Source organism: Apis dorsata, unplaced genomic scaffold (genome assembly GCF_000469605.1).
Source record: "Apis dorsata unplaced genomic scaffold, Apis dorsata 1.3 scaffold_284, whole genome shotgun sequence".
Classification (NCBI taxonomy): Eukaryota; Metazoa; Arthropoda; class Insecta; order Hymenoptera; family Apidae; genus Apis; species Apis dorsata.
This window is the reverse complement of record NW_006263559.1, coordinates 270828-278477: the sequence shown is the minus strand read 5'-3', so window position 1 is coordinate 278477 and position 7650 is coordinate 270828.

Sequence of the window (7650 nt, the reverse complement as noted above, 5' to 3'; positions counted from 1 at the left end):
GATATAATTCTTCCTTATTTAAAAAAAAAAAAAAATATATTTAAAAAAAAAATACAACAAAATTTGAAGAAAAATTATTACAACACAATATTTTTAAAATGAATTTTCATAATTTAGAAAACATATTAAAAGTTAATATTTTCGATCGAATAGTTAAATTTTTTATTAAAAAAAATAAAAACAAAAAATATTTCAATTGAAAATTTTGTATTGCATGCAATACACTTTAATATATCGGAATTCTATCGAATGAAATATTATATATATATTATGAGCAACTGGATTGACTGCAGATTGCTGACAAAATGACAACAAATTTAATTTTTAAAATGTAAGTTCTCTTTGAAAAATGAGACAATAAATTGTTATGTATAGAGAAATGAAAATCTGAAAATATAAAGATTGAAAAGATTTAGATGAAAAAAGATTTTTTCAAGGTATGATTTTTAATTTTCATAACTGAATACTGATAATGATAATTTATTAGAAATTATAAAAAAAATTTCAATTCAATCTATAAAAGCATACCTTTGAATCTAAATAGTAATTTCTATCAGTATACAACGGAAATAATAATATATAAATTGATTTCATAATATAATATGAAGATTATAAAATCTTACTGTAGTTTTAATCAAGATGAAGGGGAAAAAAGGTTATGCTCAAAAATGAAGTAAATGAATTTTTAATTATTTGAAGATCATGGAGTATTGAGATCGTCTCTTGATTAATCAAAATTTCATAGAAACTAAATTTTTTTTAGAGATTATTGAAAAATTATTAAAATTCAACTTTTAGAAGCGAAGATTATTCGATCTTCACAATTATTGAGATACTATAATATTAATATTAATATTATTCATATATAATGTAGTTAGCATATTGTAATGAATAATATTAATATTATTCAAAGATTATAAAATTGCTGTATTATAATGTTGCAATGATAATATGTTCAGCTAAAAATAAATGATTTGTATAATAATTATATAATTTGAATAATAATCGAAATATTACATTGATTTAATTATGTTAAATTGTATTAATCCCCTTTTATCTTTTTATGTATATAATATTGATCAACATATAATTAATAGTAATTCAAATAGAAAGAAATTTTATAAAATTTTATTGTTTAAAATTAAATATTTTAATACATATATAAAAATTTGACTTTGATTAGTAATATATTATTTCATAAATTTTTTTTGCAATCATTAATAATAAAAAGTTATTCACATATTATCATTGCTTTGATTAATTTGAATATTAGAAAAACAAATGAAATATTATGTTTACTGGATAATCAATGATAAATATTCATCAATATAAGAATGAAAAATTATTTTATTATAAAATTTAAATATTAATTTATTCTTTCACAAAATTTCATTTTTTAATTTTGTTTTAATTTATATGATTAAAATTTCCAAATTGAAATACAATGAATTAAAAATTTTATTAAAATTTCATATTTCATGCAATTATTAAAATCTATCTTATATCTTATTTTATAATATAGTAGTCACATTCATATATAAATGACATTGATTGAATATATTGAATAAATGATTATATAATTATTATTCAGAATTATTTTATAATTTTATATGAGATACATTTCTGGATATTTTCTGACAAATGATGAATGTCAGAATCATTTATCAGAATGCCTTATCGTGAATTGAGAAATATAGAAATAGAAATAGAAATAGAAATGAAAAATAGAAATGATCTAATATGCATATATGAAGAGAATTTAAGATGAAAAAAAGTAGAAATGATGATAGAATGTATCGGAGATGACTGAATAAATTAAATAAGAAAAATTTTTTGTTTATGTTCGTGAAAATGTTTGCCTAATAATTAATATGTTAATTATATACATTTTTTTAGTATAAAATTAAATGTCTCATAAATTGAGAATTAATCGACATTTTTACATATTAGATTTTCTCTTTATGTTATTATAAAAAATTAATTAAAAAAGTCTTTCATTTATGCTTGTGAAAATATTTTGATTGTTGTGGACAGATTTTTTATATATAAAAATTTTTTGTTTCTTTTTTATTGACATTTGATAAAATTAATTCAAAAAAATGAAATAAATAATTGAAAAATATTTTTTTTTATCTAAAAAATTTTATAATGAATTTTTGAATTTTTATTTTTTGTTAATAAATATTTTATTAATCATTTTATTAAGATATGTATTGTTATTATTTCTAAATCCTTCATTTATATAATGGAGTAAAATTATTTCATTACTGTAATAATAAATAAACCGTTTTGTTTTTATATTATTCGTATATATCTTTATATATTATTGTATATATCTCGTTTTATATTTCGCATATATCTTTTTTTTAATTTGTTATTAATATTAATATATATAATATAATTATTGATCTATTAAAGAAATATATATTGATTATATTATTATTTCAATATCTTTTTGTTTTTTTACCATATATATTATAAATTTTTCATGAAAATAATTATAATTAAAAATTATTATTAATTTCATTAAAATTTATATATAAAGATTTACAAAATCAAAAAATAAATTAAAAGTAACAAGATTAAAAAATATAATATTTAAATGAACAGATATTTATTTATTTATCAATGAACTATTTAATAAATATTATCGAGTAAATATTTAAATTATTTTCAAAACAACAAACAATTCAGAAACAAAATTATTGTGTGGAGAAAGTGAATATATAATTAAAATTTTATAAGAATTTTCGTATTCTATGAGATCTATTTAAACAATATATTATTCGTGTCAATCCGTGCACTTTATTTTTATTTATGATTTTAGATATAGTTGAAATATCTTCATAGAATATAGTAAAAATAAAACTAAAATAAAATTGTATATGCGCATACACATATCATAAAAGCTAAACAATAATACTAACGGATAATCAAAGTATTACGGAATAGATTGTAAAATGATTTGACTAAAAATAACAGCAAGAAAACGTATATTTAATAAAAGAAATAGGAATAAAGTATATATATTATATAGATGTGAATCGTGCCAATATCTTTGTTTTACTACACTAAGCTTACATGTCGCATTGCACGGCATATCGGTTCAAAAAGGAAAATAGACAAAACAGAATTGAAATAGCGATCGCGTCCAGTGACATGTTCTTTTTTGTTTTAATAAAAAAAATATAATTCCAATATATAATTCCAAAATAAAATAAAATATAAAATTCCAATTTTATTTTTGAATATATTTACAATAAATATTAAGCATAAGGATTTGTATTGTTTTGTATTTAAAAATATAAAAATACTTATCAATAAATGGAATATATTGTTATAGATTGTTGCATATAAAATAATCGATTTTTGATAAATTCAAAATGACTAAATATACTTTATACTTGAATAATATTTGTTGCATGTCAATTTAAAATTTGAAGTTAAAATATTTAAAATAAAAATTATGTTATATTATTAATTGTCTTATTATAAAGAAGTAAGTTATATATTATAATATTTACTGTTGTAAAATTATTTATTATTATTAAATTATTTTCTATTATAAATTTTGACTATATTTCTATTAGTATTTTTATTGATATACTAATGACTCTATATAATATATAAAAAAATATTGATAACATTAATAAAATTTTGGAAAAAATACATTAAAAAAATAAACAATCATTCATTAGTATAAAAAATTATGATTGATAAATGTAATCATAAAAGAATTATATAAATAATAACAATTAATTAAATCAAATCAATTAATCGTAATAATTTTAATTTTATTATTGAATTTATATATGTGCATTTCATATCTTGTATTTATATGTGAAATGGTGTTACTGCGATGCGATCGCTATTTCGATTCTGTTTTGTTCTTTTTTTCCTTTTTCAAACCAACATGCAACATGACATAGTGAGTTTAACATAGTAGAACATAGTTTATTTCTATTTCCTTTATTAAATATATTCTTTTCTATTATTACTTTTGGTTAAGTTATTTCAATCTATTGCCTAATATTTACTTTTCGATAAACAAGACATATTGTTAAGTGATTATTTTGATATTATTTTTAATATTATTTTCAATATAGTTATAATAGTTATAAATGTTATAACATTTATATTAAAAATTTGTTTATTTCATTTGTAACAATCAAATAAATTCATTTTTTGTTTATAAAGAACAAAATTTATGTATAGAGTTAAATAAAGCAATTTTATTATTGAAGAAATTTAATTAGAATAAGAATAGAATAAATTATTTAACATAATTCGATAGTATTGATTGAATTGTTGCAATTGTAATCTTCTTAAGGTATGTAGAGTTTAGTTACAAAAACAAGATATAAATAAGAAAAATTTATGGAATTTAGAACATCCTAAAGTTTTCCCGAACTTATTTTTAATTCATTAATAATTTATATTTTAATTAATTCATTAAATTTATATTTTAAATTTATATTTTAAATTATAATTAATTCATTAAATTTATATTTTAAATACGCCAAGAAGATATACAAAAATATTTCTCGTTGGTTTCTTGTATATTCGAAATCTATTTATCCGACATTATTCCTGACGGAATAAAATAAGAATAAAATAATTCCGGTCACTTTGAATTTACAATAGAAAATTTTTGAATAAATCAAACATTATTTTAAAACATTTTTAAACATTTTTATTTATTTTAAACATTTTTACTTATTTTTACTTATTTTAAATATTTTTACTTCGAAAATTTATCGCGTTATGATATTGAGTAAAATTATTTTTTCTTGCATTCTTGAGCCTATTCTACAATTTAACGTAAAAATTGAATTTCTTTATCTCTATAAAGAGATAAGATTTCTTTATCTTTCTTATTATTTATCTATAAATAAATTAATTTTATAGGAGAAGGATTAGAACTATATGCAATTGGTAAATATATTGAAAAAATTGTTTTCTTTGGAATATTTTCATAAATATAACAAAAATCGATATTTTTAATGAATATATTTTCTAAATCTAACGTGAAACAAATTTTACTGCCATTCAAATTTAGCATATTAAAAAAAACGATGTCTTTCTATTTTCAAATGACAAAATCTTCTCAGTCTGGTTTCTGCCTTATTTTATTTCATTTTATTTTCTATAACGATTTTACTTCGTTCAACAAACTTAAATTTTTTTTTACTTAAATTTATAAGAAAAAATGTTAATTGCGATTGATCTTCTATATTATTAAAGACACGTATTTTATCGAAAATTAAAAAAAATTGGTAACTTTTAATATAAGTTAAGTTTATAATATTAAAAATATAAGATGTTAATATGTTTATGAGACATAATTGATTGTTGAAATTAAAACAAATATATAAAGATTATTAACAAAATATCAGTCTTGAGCTTAATTATTAAATTAATAATAAAGTAATAAAATTGCATTATGTATATATATATAATGATAAAACGAAATAGAAATTGAAAGAGACAATTTTATCTTTACATCTTTATCTCATATCTCTATCTGGTTTTATCTAACGCAATTCAATTACTTATAATGTAATAAATAAAATTCAATCATTATTTTTGTATTTCAACTTTGTGCTTATTTTAATCTCTAGAATCATTTCTACAAATGACTTATAATAACATTAATAGATATATGTATAAAAATATATACAAAAATATAAATATATACAGAATATTAATTCTGTATATTATGTCATAAGAAAGCGATAGAATAAAATAATAATATAGCCGAAATCGCTCGTGAAATAAAATCGCAAAATTGCGATTTAAAAATTGCAATTTTAGAATAATCGAGTTTAAATGATTTAAATTGAATATAGAAATGTATAAGAACATTAAATTAAAATAAAAATTGTATGATTTGAAAACTTATTTTCATCAAAAAAAAATTATAGTAACAATATTTTTTGTTTGTTTTGCATATAACTCGAAATTAAAAATTTGAATATACATTATGTTGTTGTTGCAACATATTATTATATAATATGTAGGGGAATGAAAAAATTTTAATTTACAGACTAGCAATTATCTAGCAAGCCTGATTTAAATCTTTGAAATTGTTAAATATATGATTTATCGTATATTTTAAATCGATGGTAAATAAACTTGATTTTAAAGTTTTTTTCAGAATAATAAAAATTTTTTAGATTTTCTTAAATAAAATAAAAGAATATTTAGAAAATATTATAAATTAAGACAAAATTACTTTAAATTTATTTTTTAAACTTATAAATAATAATATAAAAAATGATTTTATGCACTATAATTTTTATTATAAAAATTTTTCATTAAGAAATTTTATCTTTTAGATAAAAATGATAATATTGAGAGCTTAAGAAAACTTTTTGGAAAAATTATAGATTATATTCTTGTAAAGAATAGAGAAATCCGAAGAATTGAATATGGATAAATTAATATGGATAATGAAATAATTAAGAAAATAGGATACGAAAGACAGATTTAGTGTACTATATTGGAATGTTGATGAAAAGATACATTTTATGATTATGTCGAATTATTTTTGTATTATTTTATTATATAAGATTATATTTGTAAGTTCATATAATTAATAAGAAAATAAAAATAAAAAATAATTTCTTTTATTATTAATTAATATAATTATTAATATAATTATTTTATTATGTTTAATAGAAAATATAAAATTATGTTATATTATATTTTATTTTTATATATTGTATATTTTATATATTATATTATATTATAATTATATATTTCTCGATATTAACATTTATTGCAAATTTCTTTGCAATATATTAAAATAAAAAAGAACTTGGAGGAAATGAAAAATATAATATTTAATGAATATAATCAATATTTCAAAATAATCTTTATAATTTTTAAGAATCAATTTTTAAAAAATATAATATATTATAATCCAGAATATTAGAATAATAAAAATTATACCATTTCTTAATAATTATTTTTTTTTAATTTTTCTACGACAAAATCGTATTATATCCATATCGATTATCATATATTAAAATATTCTATTTGAGATAATAGAAAAAAACGTTGTTCATTCAACGATGGAATTCTATCTTTGGAAAAATATTCTATTCTACAAACTTTTAATGTTGTTTCTAACAAAAATGAAATATTTGTTAAGAATTATTATAATGTAAAATGATATTATTTCATTTTTTAAAATTATATAGATTTATGTTTCATTCAAAATAATTTTATTAATAATAATTTATTTAATCTTCTTTATATAAAANTATTAATATAATTTAAATATATATATATTTAAATTAAATTCTGTTTATATAAATAATTCTTTTTCTATAAAATATTATAAGCATGTCAAAATATATATATATAATATATATAATTTCAGAAAAAATATAATGATGAATTAATGGTATTAATGTAACTAATATTCTATTTTTTAAATAAATAAATCTTTACTTGTCATATAATACTTTAAATTTAAAAAAATGTTTTATTTTTAAGTATTTTTAAGTTATTTAATAATTAATAACTTTTTAAATAATGATGTATGAGAAAGTTAAAACTTACACATAATTATGAAATCTTATTCGATGAATAGTATTTCTCTAATAGTATTCATCTATAATAAATATGTGAAATATTTTTGTA